Source organism: Emydura macquarii, unplaced genomic scaffold (assembly GCF_026122565.2).
Source record: "Emydura macquarii macquarii isolate MOO-44397 ecotype Brisbane River unplaced genomic scaffold, CSIRO-AGI_Emac_v2 contig_1045, whole genome shotgun sequence".
In the NCBI taxonomy this organism is placed as follows: domain Eukaryota; kingdom Metazoa; phylum Chordata; order Testudines; family Chelidae; genus Emydura; species Emydura macquarii.
In genome coordinates, this window is record NW_027131182.1 from 2910141 (window position 1) to 2928969 (window position 18829).

The window sequence follows — 18829 nt, forward strand, 5'->3', positions numbered from 1 at the left end:
TACTAAACAGACACTTTGCAGACTAGACAGTCACTTTCCTAGTCTGGGTGTCAGACATTACAACTGATGAATAAAGCAGACAAATGGTGTGAGAAAGGGGGGAGGATGAGGTAACATTATGAACAGAGTTTTGCAGAGAAAAGAAAATCGCAGCTCATTCTTGCCTAGCCAATGACAGACAGCGGGGATTTGAAGGCATCACAGCAGCAGTGGGTTTTAAGGAGGATATAGTGGTGGCTTTCCAAATTTTGGCAGGCATAGTGGGCAGCCTGGGAGAAAGAACAGGCAATTGAGAGAAAAGCAGATGGGGCGGAGGGGTGATCAAGATTGCCTTCACTGGCAGAGCAAAGACAAGGATCAACAGCTCAATAAGTCAGCTGATCTGAGAGAGATAGTTGGGTAAATCTTAAAGGCAAAGACAAGGAGTTTGTGTTTGGTGCAGCGGAGATGCACAGACCTGGATGACCTGCTCAGAGCAATGACCCAGGAAAATGATCCCAGCAGCAGTATTTTGAATGGGCTTGAGGGGCGGGGCTGGGTGTGGGAAGCACTGTGGCTGAGTTTTTAAACAACCTAAGATGTATCTGAGTCCCCACCATGGTGTGTGCCATGCTGCACACTGGAATGTCCCCGCTCTCTTTAGAAGCTAAGTCAGATATATATAAGGGGTCTATTAGCCCCTCATTGAAACTTAGTGGGTCTTTTTGATTGGTCGTCTCTGGAGGAAACAGAACCCTGGAACGGACAGCCCCCAGGGCCAGTGGAGAGAGGCCGACTCAGGTCAGCCTGATTGACACGGCCATTGAGGGAGCCAGGAGAGTGGGGGGAGAGCCCGGCCCTCCATGTGAATTGGAGCTGCATGGCTGGGGCAGAACTAACTGGAGCTAAGGACAAAGGAGCCAGCAGCTGGAAGGCTGGAAGAGGAGCACAGAAAGCTGAATGGAGCTGAGCTGACCCAACCCACAGCAGCAGAGCAGAGGGGCATCCCAGAGAGCCAAGCGCAGCTGCACTGAAGCAGAGCGAGCTGGGGCAGGAGCCGTCTGGAGCTGGGTGTGGTGAGCAGCTGGGGAAAACAAAGGGGACTTTGGGAGTGTGGCTACTGGCAGAGCAGGGGGCTGACTCTGCATCCCTGCAGCACAGCCAGGGCCTGGACAGTGGGCCTGCAATGTGTGACACAGACTGTGAACCCCAGAGACACTGTTTGTGGCGCCCCGTGCCAGGGGGCAGTGTTGGGTGTTTTCCTTTAACCTTTCTCCTCTTTTCTTATTTTTTTAATTGATTTGATTGCCGTTTGTGTAATAAATTGTATTGCTTTGCATTGTATGCAATGACCAGTGGGTTAGGGAAGTGCCCAATGCAGAGTTAGCACCCCTGAGTGGGGACACCCTAGCCCCTGCCCTAAGGGACCACGACAAGATTGGGGGTCGAGCCCCAGGAATCCTGGGCCCAGCCTTGTCAGGGTTACACGCACCCCACCACACAGGAGAGTGGGAGGGGAGCCCTCGAGCTCAGGTGGGGCCTCTGGGTAAGGGGACTGGGAGCAGGGACTCAGATCCTTTTCCTAGCCAACTCTACCGGGGTAGTGTACAAGCAAGGAAAGTTCCCCCCAATAGCGGGCCCATTCCCCCACTTACATATAGTTCACCTCCCTTTTGATTGAAAGATTACACAATCATTTAGGCCCAGATCCTCAAAGGTATTTAGGCACCTAGCTCCCATTGATTTCAATAGGAGTTAAGCACCTAAATACCTTTGGGGATCTGGGCCTTAGTTTCTCAGGGACAAATAGAAAAGTGACACAGTAATGATCTAATGCAGGGTCTGACTTAGCCCTTGTGGGGCAGTCAATGTGTCTGTACTCAAACCTGTAAACATTGTCCCACAGTGTGTGGGGATTTCAGTATGGAAGCCCTACACCTGTTTGCAAGTTTTGGGTCTCCAGTGCCCTCCCTGTAGCCTGGTTCCGCTAGAGACATGCTGTCAGGCCTTCCCCAGCTAATGGTTGCCCACAGCAATACTCCCACCTGGGGGTTCCCCACCATGGGGGTGAGGGCAGGAAAAGGCAACCCAACCGTAGTCTTTGTTACTTTCCACTTTGGTCTCTATTGGGGCTGGGCTGTGTGGAAATGCACTATTTGAAAACATTTTGTTAGTTTCTTCCGGGAGGTGGTCATCCTAGGGATGAGGCCTCCAGTTTGGAGAAAGCAATGTAACCGTCGGGACCACCAGTTCCACCAGTTGAATTTTGAGCCAAGGAAATGGTCAAAGATAAATGAGCGTGCTGTGGTCACTGATGCAGATAGTGACATCCACACGAAGGGCAAGCTGCTGTCAATTAGTAATTAATCCTTTTCTCCATGAGTATGCACAGGCCTTCAGGGTCCTGAGGCATGTTGGTGCAAAGGAGCCCCTGGGCGTGATTAAACCCTTCCTGTGAAGACTTCTGCAGATGTTGTCTGTACCGCCTCCTCAAGACCCCACTTTCCCAGGCCCATGGTACATATTGCAGGCAATCCAGGGCAAGTCATGGTGGGAAGGGGTATATCTGGGGCATGCCATGCCCCTACAGTGACACACTAAGAAACCAGTGAGGCAGAAACATGAGATAGGACTATCCTAGCCTTGGTCAAAGGCCACATTTGACCCTAAACATCCCCATCGCTCTGTCATCTCAGGAATGAATTTTGCTCCTTGTAACTACTACCTGAAGAGAGAAGACGTCCTGGCTATTTCATCTTTAAGCTGGTGTCACACTGCCTTTATTAACTGGGAGCATAGTTCATTTGTGCTTTGGAGGCACAGAGCTCAGTTTAAAGGTTAATAGAGCATACCACGTCAGTAACATAAGTACAGACAGATAGATGATTTAAAAAACAGACCATCTGGCAACACCTGACTGCACTGAGGCAATGCATGGAGGTGCTGACGGCTGATAGCACAATAACAGATCCACGCAGCTCTGGTCAATGAGAAACCATACATACAAATTTAGAATGTGGCTCAAAAGTATGGGAATAATGCATGAGTCATAAGGAGGGTGAAACCTGTGGGGAGGGGCAGGCAAAATTCAGAAAAATACCCTGTGCATATTTTCCTGTGAAACATCCTGCTGAAGGGGGAAGGGAATAAGTCTCTACAGAGTTTGCAGGAGCTAAGGCCTTCAGAGCAGGATCTGAGGAAAAGTGATCTTCAAGATCTAAGGAGTAGAGGACATCCTTCTGCCTCTAGCAGCACTTGTGTCCTGAAGAAGCCATGCTGCCATTGGCTGGATCCTTTGGTGGCAACTCAGGACAGCTCTGGTGGTTAAGTAGCTAGAGTGAATACCATATTAAATCCGAGCCACGTTTCTGCACAGAAATTGATACTGCAAAGTGGGGTCAGACCCCCCATCCCAAAACTCTGCAGTGCTTTGACCTAGCAGACACTGCTAGAGAGTGGGGGACAGTACAGCACAGGAGAGCCTGCATTTTCATTTGGGGAGGAAGCAATCCATTGCTGGGTATATATACACACACATACACAGAGAGAGAGTTGGAACCTGCTCTTCACCACTGGAAAGAATGTGCATTTTTCAATCCTTGAATGTTGCAGGTTCGCATTCCAATGTCTCAGCATTTTGCCCTTACGACACAGGAAATGAAGATAGTCTGTGTTAAGCAACAAACAGCCTGCGCTTTGCTCATGTACACCTCAGAGCTTTCCAGGCATTTTTCTCTTCAAATGAATGAGGTGTCAGGGGGTGTTCTAAAGGATGTGAATGAAGACTAAGGTGACATACAACCGGACAGTTTTTTTTCAGAGCGGGGAAGCTCCTGGGGTGGAGTTTCCTGTTCAGAGATGTAGTTTATACATTCAGGACCAGTAAAATCCACTATTGAAATCTTGTCACAACTACTGTGCTCTACTGTAACATTTACCAGAACCACCTCAGTTGTACTAGGATCTTTCGAGCAACAGCATGGTTTACCTTGCCTAGAACAATAAAGAGAAAAAAAAAAAAAAAAAACAACATTAGCCACTAGATAAGTCGGAGTTTGGTGTTTTGGACATCCCCACAATCTAATTCATAATAATTGCTAACCGCAGTGAATAAGAACATGCAACTGTGAACTACACATTTTAGGAAAGAAAGAAATCTTTCGATATCTCCAGCTTATATAGGATTCTGGATATGACCACTAACAGTGCTATCTATTTCTCTTGCACTTTTCTACCTTATAGCATAGTAACAGACCCACTGGCTCCCCCCCTCTCCACTCCAAACTAGAGATAGTCAAAGTTTTTAGTTGGTAAAGGTTCACTTATTGTTTTGTTTTTTCTGGAACGAAAACAGATTAAAAATATAAATGTGCATTTTTGTGGAAAATTTAAAAAAAACCTGAAAACATCCAAAATTTTCAGATGTAAACAACAAAATTGTTTTCTGAGTTTTCTGATAAACAACAAAAACCCAATACATTTGAGAAAACATTTCAACAAAAACAGTACAAAAAATTTGATTTTAATGTATGTGAAAATTTTTCACATACACAGTTCAACTAGTTTAGTTCAAACTGTTACATAGGGACACAGGAGCCTCTATGAAGTTATGGACTACAAGGTGTTGGCAAACTCATCATGGGCTCCCCAGATCCTGCCTCTGCCCAGTGGAGCAGTGCATTTTATATTTTCAGGACTTTAGCTGGCTTCCTTAATCTTTCTCAGTAAATCTGGGTACATGTCTTAAGCTGTAATACTTACTTTCTGAGAACTTTCATTGCAATAACAATCACAGCCAACAGTAACATACTTCCACTGATAGACACCATGATGATCTCATAAATTGCGCTGGAAGGACCTTGCATAGTATTAAAAAAAGCATGGATAAGTTTTGCAGTCAAACAATAGCTTTAAAATGTGTAGCCCTTTGTGTTACGGTCCCTGGATTATTGCTTTTATTATTTTTATTTTACATTGCAAATATTCCAGTTTATTGTGGAGCTGAGATTTTAACAAAATTGCAAGACCATGGATTGAAGGGCTGATAATGTCAGAGTGCAAGGATGGCATTTAAAAGCATACTTTGATGATTTGTGCCACCTTTCATTCAAGATCTCGAAGTGCTTTACAGTTTAATGAATTAACACTGTGCTGTTGAACTAAATAGCTCGATGGCTGTGTTACAGAGGTCACGGAGCAATGGAGTAACCTGCCCAGAGTCAGACAGAAAGTCAGTTGCAGAGCAGGAAGTAGAACCCAGCTCCCTAGATTATATTCTAATCATTAGATCATGCAGCCTCTTCACATGTTCAATACTGGGTAATGTCAGCCTTGTCTTATTCTAAAGAAGAGCCCTCTTCATTGTTAACTCACTTCTTTGTGCCATAGACACCCAAACTTACTTCTATTTAGAGGCTGTTTAGTCAGAGAGAAGTAAAAACCCACTGGACCAAGCTGCCTCCCCCTGCACAGCAGCAGCCAGGAGGAAATTGCAGCGAGCAGACTGTGGCAATGCCCCGGCCCTAGGACCATGCTTAGTTTATGCCGGGCTGAGCAGTGCCTGCGCTTAGCAGTTCATAGCCCCGGCATCTCTGGGCTTGCTACATTTTTTTAAAAAACCAAAGTAAAATGATGGTTAAAGTAAAAAAATGGCTTGAGCCACAGCACCTAATTGCTTGAGCCCCAGTACCTCTTTCAATACAAATTAAGCACGGTCCTAGTGGCTCCTTCCCCAGGAGCAGCCAACCAGCCATGGCTGAGGTCTCAAGGAGAATGTCATCTCCATGAGTTTCTCCTCCTGGGCCTGGACTACAGGAGCTAGTGACTTCCTCTCCACATAGGGAAGAGATGTTGCAGCTGCCCGATGTCATCACTCAGCTCTGACAATTGGCCTCTGGAATTCCCCTTTCCCTCCATATTGGCTGTATTGCCATCGGTTGTTGAACCCCTTTCATCCTGCCCCTCCCCCACAGACCCATCGCTCTTCAGCTTCTCTTTCCGCCCATTTAGCTTGGGCGTGATCCAAAGCTCACTGAAATCAGAGAGTCTTTCCGTTGTCTTCAATGAGCTTTGAATCTGGCCCCTTTTCTTCCTTCTCCTGTTCCCCATTCCTCTTTTGTTCCAACAATCCTTGCTTCTCCATCACTTCTTCCCCCCCCCCACCCCAGAAAAATCCCAAAAGACATGGGGCTAAGGTGCTATGTGCCTGTCTCCCCAATTACTCTTTCCACACGTATCCCTTTTGTGTATTTAAGTTTCAAGCCCTCTGGGGCAGAGACCATGCCTTTCTACGTGTTTGCTCAACATCTAGCTCAATGGGGCCCCAATCTTTGTAGCAAGCAGTCATTGGAGGGTTAACTGGGTTACTCAGAGTATTAGGGGGTGGAGTCATGCTTCACCCCTTCCTGACTTCCCTTTTTAGTCAGTGGGAGTGTCCCCTCCACTCTGTTGTGATGCAGTTAAATAAAGCAGCAGATTCCCAGCCTTCAGTCCTGTGAATGGACTTGTTTTTGTTGCACCGAGCAGTTCCATGATACAAATAGTGATTGGGGCCATGGAACACTACTGTAATATTAACAAATAATAGTTGTAAGTTCTTAGGAGAACAGCTTAGAGAAGTAAGGCACCTGCATGCTTGAGGACCATTGTGCCGTGAAGTGTCTTGTCAACCTCACCAGCCATGCTGCAACATAAAACCACACAGGACATTCAGACCATGCACTGTCATTGAAATTCAGTCTATCTGTCCTACATACTTATACAGCATCTGAGCACACCATCCATAATGTATTTATCCTCATAACACCCATGTATGATAGGGAAGTCCTGCTATCCCCATTTTACAGATGGGAAACTGAGGCACAGAGAGGCTAAGTGTCTTGCCCATGGTCACAGAGGAAGTCTGTGGTAGAGAAGGGAATTGAACTCTGCTCTCTTGAGGCTTTGGCTAACACCCTAGCAGTGGGCCATCTCTTTTTTCAGCTCCTCTGTAGTTGGATGCCTAACTCCTCTAGGCTTCTTTGACAATCTCAGCCATCATGGGAGAGACGCTAAGTGGGAATGATCAGCTATTGGAGATAATGTGATATACAAGGTGCAATTTCTTGCTTTGCAGCAGAACAAGATACCATTTCTTCCAGTGAATCAGTTTGCTATCATGACCCTTACCAAGAGATGAGCAACTCAAACACATTATTGAAGTTATCCTTACAGTATCCCTGTGAGGTAAGGAAGTATTACCCCTGTTTTCCAGATAGGGAAACTGAGGCACGGCGCTATTAGTGATTTGCCCAAGGACACGCTGGGAATATGTAGTAAAGCCTGGAACTGAATCCTAATCTCCCTGCTTCCTCTTCCATGCCTTAACTACATGACCATCACTCCCTATCTCAAAGTAGGATTAAAAATAGCATTTTGTTACTGGGAAAATACATTTGACAAACCACCACGAGAGTTATAGAAAATAATTCCCAAGTCAGACTCAGATATGATCCTCCATTAAATCATCTAGCTGTAAAGTCCCCCCTTTACAGATCCCAGGGCTTCTTTCTTCTGTTTTACACATATCTTTTTCCTTGTGTTATTAATATACTGGTTTCCATCCAGTATTTATGCAGCCCCTTATTTAGAATATAAATGAGATGTGAAATCACAGAGTGCAGAGCCAACATTTAATAAATATGTTAATCAATTGACTGCAGTATGTCCTCAGGTATCAGAAGAGCTTGTACTTAATGTTATGTATATAACACTTTAAATAATATTCTCTCTGCAACAATAAACTTAAGTTCAAATAGATTTAATTGTGAAAAATCCATTCACCACAGTTTGCATGTGAAGAAACAAGTGACTGAGGAAAACAAAACTGCACAGGAGAAAAACATCACCACCTCCAAACAATAACCTTCTCTCATATTTATATGAAATGCTATACCAGGTTTGAATTCTGAAATAAAGAACCCAGTTCATACTAAAATACTGTATATGGCATGAGCCAGATTCCCTGAAACCTGGGAAAGTGAAAAATCTTCAACTTTTTAAAAAAAACATTGAACAGCAAAAGAATAAGGCACGTTTGCACAGTTAACCAGATTGGTCTTTCAGTTCTGCCCTCAAACACACCACCAGTTCCCATTGGCTTCACTGGGAGGTGTGTGTGTACCTGAGGGAAGAAATGTTGGACTGGATCTTTCTTTCCTTACTCACATGAGAAATTCCATGGACTCCTTTGGGAACAACTTATGTGAGTAAAAAGAAGAACAGAACTCAATGTCTGATCCTGAGAGAGGATGATCACCTGCCCCTCCGACTGAATTCACAATATGAGCCATGTCTGCTAGTCATGTATTGGACAAGCTCTTTTTGTACCACAACACTGAAAATTAACTGGAGAGGCACCTTTCAGGACCATTACCATGGAAATTAACAACTAGAAAAGAACATGAGGAAATTCTGTAAATTTCTGAATTACCTTGTTGTTGTAGACGACCCTTTGGTTGGCTTCACTTTATCAGACTGAGTAGAGGAGACTATTATATGAGGTTTACTTGGACTGATTACTCATCTTGTTGGCCTCCGCTAATCAGTGTTTAAGATAGGGTATTTCTCTCTTCCCTTTCACAGAAGAGCAATAAAATACGGAGGTGGATCACAAACATTCTTTACTCACAATTCTCATGTTAGATAATTTCTTTCACATTCCTTTACATGAAAGCATGGGGTAATAACTAGAATCACAGAATCAGAGGACTGGAAGAGACCTCGAGAGCTTTTTTAGTTTAGACCCCTGCACTCAAGGCAGGACTAGATTCCATCTTGAGGCCTGGTATGGCATTCTGTGTATACACAAAGGCAGCTGATTTAGGTGGGATCTTTGGATCTGTAATGAATGCAGGACTGGACTCCTAGACCATGCCCCACTAGGAAATAAAGTGCATTTTATCATGTGTTAACTAACACGATTTAACTTCAATTCTGTGGCTGAGCAGTCAGAAGAAAGAAATCTTAGCAAATACTAAACTTTGGTTTACAACGAGTATTCTGGGATTGAGTTATAGCAGTTTCCTATATGTAGCGCTCCTCCTTGTAGGGGCAGCACCTGGGGCCATCCCTCCTGGGTGCACATGGCTCTGGGGAGTAGTCTCTATGGCCGTGGACGGGCTATCTGCCGGGGACAGGCCCGTGCCAGGAAGGAGTCTCAAGCCCTCCAACCAGGCAGGGAGGCAGTCTTTCACCTGGCCCATGGGAGGGTCAGTATGTAGGCTTCAAGGTAGGCTTGATCCCTCAGTAGAGTGAGCTGCAGTCTATGGCCTGGCCCTTGGGCCAGGCCGGGTAGGGGACCGCATGTGGGCTCGAGCCCTTGCTAGGGCGGGCAGTAGTCTATGGCTTGGCCCTCCAGCAGGGCAGGGCCAGTGGGCCAACTTCAGCATATGCTCAAGCCTTTGGTAGGGCAAGCAGCAATCTGTGGCCTGGACCCCCCAGCAGGGCAGGGCCAGCCAGCTCTAGTCTATAGCCAGGAAAGGCAGTAGTCTAGGGATCATTGGCCTGGGAAGGCCAGGAGAAACACACAAAACCACTCGAGCCCATAGCAGGGTAAGCAGCAGTCAGGGGCCAGTCCTGAAGCAAAGCAGGGCAGGCAGGGAGGGGTAGGTTCCAGCAGTAGCTGCTATCTACCCTAGGTCAGGGTGAGGGAAGGGGGACACAGGCCCACCCATCTCCACTGCATCCCAGCCCAGGGTCCTAGCAGTAGCAAAGACATTGCCACCAAGTCAGCAGGGCTCCAGCCAAACCACATCAACTCACTGAGAGCCACAACTCAGCCAGACCACAGTCAGCTTCCCTAGGCTCTTTCCTCCCACCCTCTGCTTAAAGTACCTGGGCTCCATCACTTTTGCTGGGTTCAGGGGGTGTGCAGGAGTCCCACAAGTCCTTCCCTATCAACCAGCAGCAGCTCCAGAAACTGCATGGGCTCTTCAGCAGAGGGCAGTTCCTCCAGGTCCTCCAGCCCCCAGGCAGTGGATAGGGCCAGCCCATTCTCCAGGTCCTAGGCAGAAGACCACTCAGACCAGTCTCCCTCCAGCTCCCAGGCAGCTCAGGCAGGCCTTCTTCCAGCTCCCAGACCATGGGTAAGACCAGCAACTCCCCCTCAGCATGAGACACCTAGTCTAAATCTAGGTGAGCCCACCAAAGAAACATCCTTCTCCCTTGACCATCCCCACCTGACTGGGGTAGCAGGCCTATGTTTTAAAGACCTGGCTCCGCCCCCCTGCTTCCAGTCAGGTGGTGTCCATTTGGCTTCTAAAGGCCTGGGCCCGCCCACCTGCTTTTGGACAGGTGATGTCCTCCTGGGCTCCAACAGCCAGGGTGGGTTTGGCTCTCCCTCTGGGTCCCTCTCAGAGGGAGGCCACCCCTCCCAGCTACCCTATACTTCAAATTCAAGGAAGATTTGTTGGGGGCAAACCTTGTGTTGCTGTTTAAATGATGGAAGCACTCTCTGGCCCTGTTCACTAGAGCATATCAGCAAAACTCTCACTGAACTGCATGTTTGTTTGGAACATGCAGTTCTGTCAAAATCAAAATGCTTTGTGAAATCAGGTCAATTTTGCAGCGATTTCATTTTGAAAAGAAAAAAAATCCTGACAGCATCAAAAAACCCTATTCTGACAATTTTTTGGAACAAAACATGCAGATTTTTTTGTTTTGTTTTGAAGTGACTTTTCATTTAGAATTTTTTAAACTTTTGTATTATGCTTAAATTTAAGCATACACTTAAGTGCTTTGCTGAACAGGGATGGATTGCTGAATTGGGGCCATGATGTTGATTATATCCAGATACAGCATTCATTACATTCTTAAGTCAATGACACTTAAGCACATGGGTAATTTTAAGCACACATTTAAGTACTCTTCCTGAATCAGGCTCTAAATATTTTGATGAACTGGGGCCATAGCCCAGGCTGGGGAGTTTAGAGGAATACTGCTTAACTCCCCCAAATTAATTTTTTTAGGCAGTACTTCCTCTGTGGAGCTCAGCAGGAAAATGCCACTTAATTAGTCTGTAACTACAATTACTTGCCATACTGTTTATGCCCTGTGATCAAGGAGGGTGTGACACTCTTAATGTGGTTGCTTTTTCATTCAATTAACACATCCGAATAGTTCAGAAGTGGTGTACTATCAGACATTAGTTAAAAATTAATTATTGCTATTGACACAATTTCCCACTGAGATTTTTAATCTTCAGTACATTTGGCATCCATATACCATATCGTTTAAGGACGTTATAAAAATGGATACATAAAAATACACTGAGTTTATAGGTGAACTAGAAAGATGAGAGAGAGAGAGAGAGAGATTATTTTCACTGAATAACAGTACTCTTTATTTCTAGAGCACATTCCATCTGCGGATCTCAAAACATTTTAGGACTATTAATGAGTTTTACACCCTAGTGTGGCATAAACGTATTACCACAGATGGAAAACCCAAGTCATAAAAATACTAAGTCACTTTCCTAAGGCCACACAGCAACTCTGGGACAGAGCCAGGAATAGAACCCTGACTCCCAGTCCGGTGGTTAAATATAGGACAATACCCCCTCCGACTTCTAAATCAATTAAACCTGAGGAAGCAGTTAAAGACACTATGAAGTCTGGTAGATTGAACAAAGAGATGAAACAAGGAGGATCCAAAAATGATGAACCACTGAACATTTTGTTGTCATTCTTAGACGAAATTTTTTTTATGATAAATGAATATATTTGGGTACAAATTTAAAATGTGCCTAAGTAATTTAGGCACCTAAGCACCAGTTTCAAAAGTGATGAGCCTATGTCCAATTTTCAAAAGTGACTAAGGCCAGTTTTCTATTTAGGCACCTAAAGATGCAGATAGGTGCCTACTGCGATTTTCAAAAGTGCCTTACCTGATTCCTATAGATTTCAATGGGCGTTAGGCACATAACCTGCGTAGGTGCTTTTGAAAATCCCAATAAGTGCCTATCTGCCTCTTTGGCACTTAAATACCTTTGAAAATCTGGCCCTAAGTCACTTCTGAAAATTGGACATTGGCTCCTAAGTCACTCAGGCACATTTGAAAATTTTACTCGTATTATAAACAGAAAGAAATGTCCAGGTCTGGGAAAGGTACTGAGAGTGAAGACAGGAAGAAGAGCTCTGCGTGGCTCAAAAGCTTGCCTCTCTCACCAACCAAAGTTGGTCCAATAAAAGATACTACCTCACCCACCATGTCTTGCTGACTGGAAACATTTTGGGATTATATTTATGGGTCCAAACTAAAGCCAATGAAAGTCTCTCCATGGTCTTCAGTGGGCTTTGGATCAGGACCTTTCTGAAAGATGCTTTATCACCTACCCTCTCAACCTCCCTCAAAAAGGAGGCCAGTCTTGCAGGATACTGAACCGCTCCTGCAAAGTGCCGAGGGCCCACATTTCCTGTCAACACTTCCAATGAAAATACTCATGTAAGCACTTGGAACATGGTTTTTTCTGCAGACATCCTTGTGAACAAAAATTCGATCGTACGAACATGTGGAGGAAACGATGGAAAAAAGTGGCTCTCCAATACCATTGAAGTGAATTCATTGTTTTATTTCATTCAACCCCGTGTTTGCATTTTTTTAAATTTTTTTTTTAGATATCTACCTAGTTCTAAAGTAAGATTTTGTTGAGAAGTTTGAAATTTAAAACAAGAGTTTGGAGCAATAGTGGAGAGGGCAATTCTTTCCCCTTGTCTGCAAAGGGAATGTGTGCTGGTTATGCTATCAGTGCAAATCCCTAGGGTAGCCAAGCAAAGTCAACATAAGACTTGATTTGTGCAAGTGCAGCTTACCCAGAATAAACAGAGCTTAAGAAACCATTTTACACATGTCATAAGAGATAAAAATGAGAGGCTGTGTGGTCTCGAGGTTTGAGCTCAGGGCAAGGAGCCTGTTTTCCATGTTCTAATCCTAGCTGTGCCAATAATTTGCTCTCTAGCTTTGGCTAAGTCATTAAACACTTTACCCCTTGGTCGACTCACTTATCTTTCTCATGTGGATGTCATAGGCTTCATTAATATTTGGAGATGAAAAACATGGTACAGTAAGTGCTAAGTATAATATTATTATTGAAACAATTCCTTAGCCATAGAAGAGCAAAGTTGGAACAGAACACTCTCATAAGGTATCACTGGACAAATTAATCAACCAATCAACATCACGGGATAATGCATTTGATAGCATAAACAAAATAAAGCTACATGGAGGAACCCCTTAAAGTAAACGTTACTGAAGAGTATAGGAATGTAGTCAAAGAGTAGCCCGACAGTTTGGCTTAGAGTGTGATTCTACTTTGAAAAGCAATGTTGTTATAGCGTCGTTCTTAAAGTCAGGTGAGATTGGGTTGGAGGTGGGGGAATTGTTACCTTCTGGATATTAATTAATTCTCTGCATTGCTCCTGGCATGGAGCAGCTACACACCACTCCCTACTCAATGCAGCTTGCAAAATTACAAATCTAGCCCACAGGAAACAGATTTGTTCACTAATAAGGTGCTATTGTAACACAGCCATAATTTTGCTACAACTGGCCTCAAAGTGTTAAAGAAAGTATGTGGAACAAGAAGAGTGAAATTTAGGATTATGTGAGGTAAAGCCCTTCATGAAAGACAAAGTAAAGGACACAAGAATGGTAAACATTTAATTGGTGGTAAATGTAAAATTGCAGAGATTAACTATTAATATTATCTGGAAATAAAACAGAGGTAGTGCAATCTCAGCAGCAGCTCCCACTGTTCTCTGGACTTTCCCAGCATCTTGCCATCCAGACTCCTGGGACACCTGCTCGTATTTTGAATTGACAAATTGAGGCTCATTAAGAAATGGGAAAACTGGAAAGACTTTCTTTAAAAAAACTTAGAAAAAACTTTAGAAAAACTTTCTTTAGAAGTGATAAACTCCACTGGATTTTGATTACTGGCTTGTACAAAAACCCCAGCTGCTTTTTGATTTCCTTTACGTGAAGAAATGACTATTAACTGAGCCATATACTACAGTCCTTACCCAGTCTTTGTTCATGCAAAAACTCCCACAGACTCCATTATTAATCCTTTGCTGATTGAACCCCACCGGTACTGAGATAAGATAACAATTTTTTTGAAATAATAAAAGTATTATTCAGAACTGCATGTGAACAGATACATAGTTACTTTGAAATTGTCTCTGCATGACTCACTGGATTTCACCTAAGCGTTTCCAAACAAGGACAACAAAACCTGAAAAGGTCTTTAAGAGGGATAATCTGAATGAAAAGCCTTAGCAATCAAAGTACTGTAAGATACCCTATTAAAATGACACCCAATATACTCTGGTTTAGGACATCTCAATTGTCATGCTTTCAAATACACACAAAGAGCAAAACATGCATTTCTCAGTCTAGCTGATTTATTTCAGATGAAGGAAAGCAAGAAGCAAGTAAGAACTAACATAGTTTCCATGAGAGAAAGAACATGCACAATAGTTCCAGAGGGGTAGCCGTGTTAGTCTGTATACAGCAAAAACAATGAGAATTCTGTAGCACTTTAAAGACTAACAAATTTAATTTCAGCAGGCACAAGCTTTCGTGAGCTTCAGCTCACTTCCTCATATGCAGTTGGAAGTGAGCTGAAGCTCACGAAAGCTTGTGCCTGCTGAAATTAAATTTGTTAGTGTTTAAAGTGCTACAGAATTCTCGTTGAACATGCACAATGACTCACTCTGCAATAATCTGCATCTGTAAACCCCCTTTTCCAGATAATTTATAAACATGTTGAATAGCACAGGTCCTAGTGCAGACCCTTAGGGGATTCTTTTATTTACCTCTCTACTGCAAAAACTGACCATTTATTCCTAGCCTTTGTTTCCTGTCTTTTAATCAGTTACTGATACATGAGAGGACCTTCCCTCTTATCCCATGACTTTTTACTTTGCTTAAGAATCTTTGGTGAGGGGCCTTGTCACAAAGTCCAAGTACACTGTACCAATTGGATCACACTTGTCCACGTTTGTTGACTCCCTCAGAGAATTCTAATGGATTAGTGAGGCATGATTTTTCTTTACAAAAGTCACGTTGACTCTTCCTCAACGTACTGTGTTGAGAAAGGAGTCAACACAGGGGAGGAGGAGTAGGGAGGAGTATAAAAATATTGCCTGAGCATATAGGGGTTGACTTAAATCACGGGAAAATTCGACGTAATAAAATCACCTCCGCAAGTGGCATAGTGCTGAAATTGAATTGTTTGGGTCAAATGAGCAGTAGTGTAGATTCGATGTAATTGGCCTCCGTGATTTATCCCACAGTGCTCTGCTGTGACCACTATGCACATTCGCACTCTGCTGCACTGTGGCCACATCCACAGGAAACAGCCTCCCCATCAAGCCCTGGGAAATTTTGAATTCCCATTTCCTGTTTTGTCAGCATGGAGAGAGCTTCCCAGCAGAACTGATCATGGCGACTGCATGCCCCAAACGCACTCCAGAGTCGACCTGAGGTCTTGGATCTCATTGGTCTGTGGGATGAAGAGTGTTCTAGCTTAGCTCCGAGCCAGCAAAAGGTATTTAGATATTTACGAAAAGATATTGCACAGCATGTTGGGAAAGGAGCACAGGAGGGACACACAGCAGTGCCATGTTAAAATCAAAGAGATGAGGCAGGCATATCAGAAAATTTGGGAGGCGAACAGTCATTCTGGCTCGTCACCCAAGACATGCCGCTTTTATGAGGAGCTGCATGTGATTCTCGGCAGTGACCCCACCACTGTACCATAATGCAGTCTCAGGGGAATCCAGGATGAACAAGAAGGTTTCTGGGGAGAGCAGCTTTATTTTGTCCATTCCCCTGCCACTCTCTTATTAATTGTGCAGGCATCATTGTGGAACACAGCATAGCAGCATAAGGGCCAGGCCTGTACCCAGATGCTTGCAGTAAATCCTCCCGTTCCACCTCTGTTACCTGCAGGAGACTGATAACACTCATGGTCACCTCGGGAAGATGGTGCAAATTTGCAGTACCCGCTCCATACAATTTGTTTTTTTAAACTCTTGCATGGGAGGTTTTTTGGGGCATGTAAACTGCAAGTTACAAGACAGCACGTGACTGCAATGAGTCTTAGGGATTGTCAGACTGGTGCCCACATATGGTTTTGCCCCAGGGAATTTCACACACCCCCACACACCCTCCATACCACCTTTTCAAAAACCAATTTCTGGGTGGGCCGGGGGGGCACAACAATCCTCCTGGTTGGGGAACTATGGACTTATGCAGCATGCAGTACGGGGATTTCCCTGAAATGGATGCACCAGCTGGAATGGCACTACGACCCCTGCAATGGGTAGAGATTGGTATGTGGGTGCGCCGTTCCTTTGGGAATATAAAGGGGAGTTATTTTTACATTGTAACATTGCTTTTTGTCCATGGGGCCGCTAACAATGGATATCTTGTGCTTCGCTTGCCTTTCCGTGGACAGCATGGCCTTCAGCTCAGCATCTATTACTCTCACTGACCACCTATCGCAGATTAGAAAATGAAAATAGAAACCTCAGGATGGCATGTTCACCGAGATAATGAACGCCTCAATGGCGGCTGACACAGAGCTAAGAGCCTGGAGGATTTCATTATCAGAGAAAATTAACATGGACATGGAAAACAGGAAGACGGCCCAAGAACATGAGCATTCAACACAGAATGAGATGCTGTGCATAATGAGGAATCAGTGAGACATGTTGGGATGTTTGGTTGAGCTTCAAGAAGAGCAGCAGCAGGATAGACTTCCTCTGCAGCCTCTGCAAAACTCTCAACTCATGCACTCTTTCCTAGTCCCCACCCCCAAGTGATCGAAGAGGAGGTTGAGCAGGGTGCAGTACATGCTGCACTCAACACCAGGTGGGGGAGCAAAAAGAGACACTGGCCTCTTTAAGAAATGGGACTGTGTTTGCTGTTTGCACACTGAAACTTTGCTCTGTGTCCCCTCACAGCCCCTTTACAATGCATGGGAAGTGTTGAAATAACTTCCTTTCCCTCCACTGTTAATGACCAACAATAAAAATGTACTGCTTTAGAGATCATTACTCTTTCTTTATTGAGACCGCAGGGATTAGCACTGGGCTGTATTGCTGGGAAATTGGTGGGGGCTGGGAAGGGAAAACAGAACACAGGAACATTAGGTCTCACTGCAAAACTGATTTTTCAAGACTTCTCTGAGGCACAGCACTCCGCATTTTGCTCTCAGCATTGCACTACTGTCTGGCTGCTCAAAATTGGCAGCCAGCTCATCTGCCTCCACGACCCAACCCAATGGGAAATTCTCCCCCTTGGTCTCACAGACATTTTGTAGCACGCAGCATGCAGAGATAACTGCTGAGATGTTTTTTTCACTAAGGTCTAGCCTAGTGAGCAAACTGCACCAACGAGCCTTTAAACGTCCAAATGCACATTCCATGACCATTCTGCACTTGCTGAGCCTATTATTGAACCTCTTCTTCTCACTGTCCAGGTGCCTGGTGTACGGCTTCATCAGCCAAGGGAGCAATGGGTACGCAGGGTCTCCAAGGATCACTACTGGCATTTCAACATTGCCAATATTTATTTTTTGGTCAGGGAAGAAAGTCCCTGCTTGCATCTTTTGGAACACACCTGAGTTCCTAAAGATGCGCACGTCATGCACTTTTCCAGACTACCCTACATTGATGTCAGTGAAACGTACTTTGTGATCCACAAGGGCCTGCAACACCTTTGAGAAGTATCCCTTTTGATTAATGTACTCTGTGACTAGGTGGTCTGGTGTTAAGATAGATGGCACGCATATCCCTATCACTCACCCACAGTTTGGGAACCCCATTGTGGAAAACCCATCCACTATGTCCTGCACATTTCCCAAAGTCACTACCCTTCTCAGCAGAAGTCTGTTAATGGCCTGGCAAACTTGTATTACAGCAGCTTCCACAGTGGATTTACCAACTCCAAATTGATTCCCAACTGACCAGCAGCAGTCTGGCATTGCTAGCTTCCACAAAGCGATGGCCACCCGCTTCTCCACTGTCAGAGCAGGTCTCAAGTGAGTGTTCATGTGTTTCAAGGCTGGGGACAGCTCTGCGCAGAGTTCCAAGAAAGTGGCCTTTTGCATATGAAAGTTCTGCTCATCAGCCCACACCTTCAGAATGATGTGATCCCACCAGTCACTGCTTGTTTCCTGGGACCAGAAGTGGCGCTCCACCAACTGCAGCTGGTGCATGACAGCCAGCAGCAAATAGGAATTGTTTCATTCTATGGCTTGTAGCAGGGTATCTTGAGTAACATCACAATTTTCAGCGCTGCAGCCCCCGTCTCACCCTTGAAAATACTGCAGGATAAGATGTGAAGTGTTTGTGATGCTCACAATGGTAGTGCAGAGCTGAGCAGGCTCCATGCCTCTCCAGCAATGGCGTGTGCACGGCAGAGATTGAAGAGTTTAGAAAAACGGTGCAAGAAAGCATTAGTCTGTTTGTTTGAGACAAGAAGGGAGGATGTTGCATCATGGGAGGACAACTACCTTCCCAAAAGCCTCTGTGGCTATTTGCATTGTGGGAGAGCTACCCATGGTGCACTGCTTTGCTTATCGACCCAAGCGCAGCTAGTGGGGATCCAATCCCCCGATGCAATGAGCATGGTGTAATCATGTTCCTGCGACTTCTAAAATTTGGCAGGTGAAAGTCGATTTAAAATAAATCAACTTCACTCTGCATTGTAGACATATCCTTAGTGACAGATGATGGGGAAAACGTTGAAGTACTCAATCCTTTTTTGCTTTTGTCTTCACAGACAAGGTCAGCTCCCAGACGAC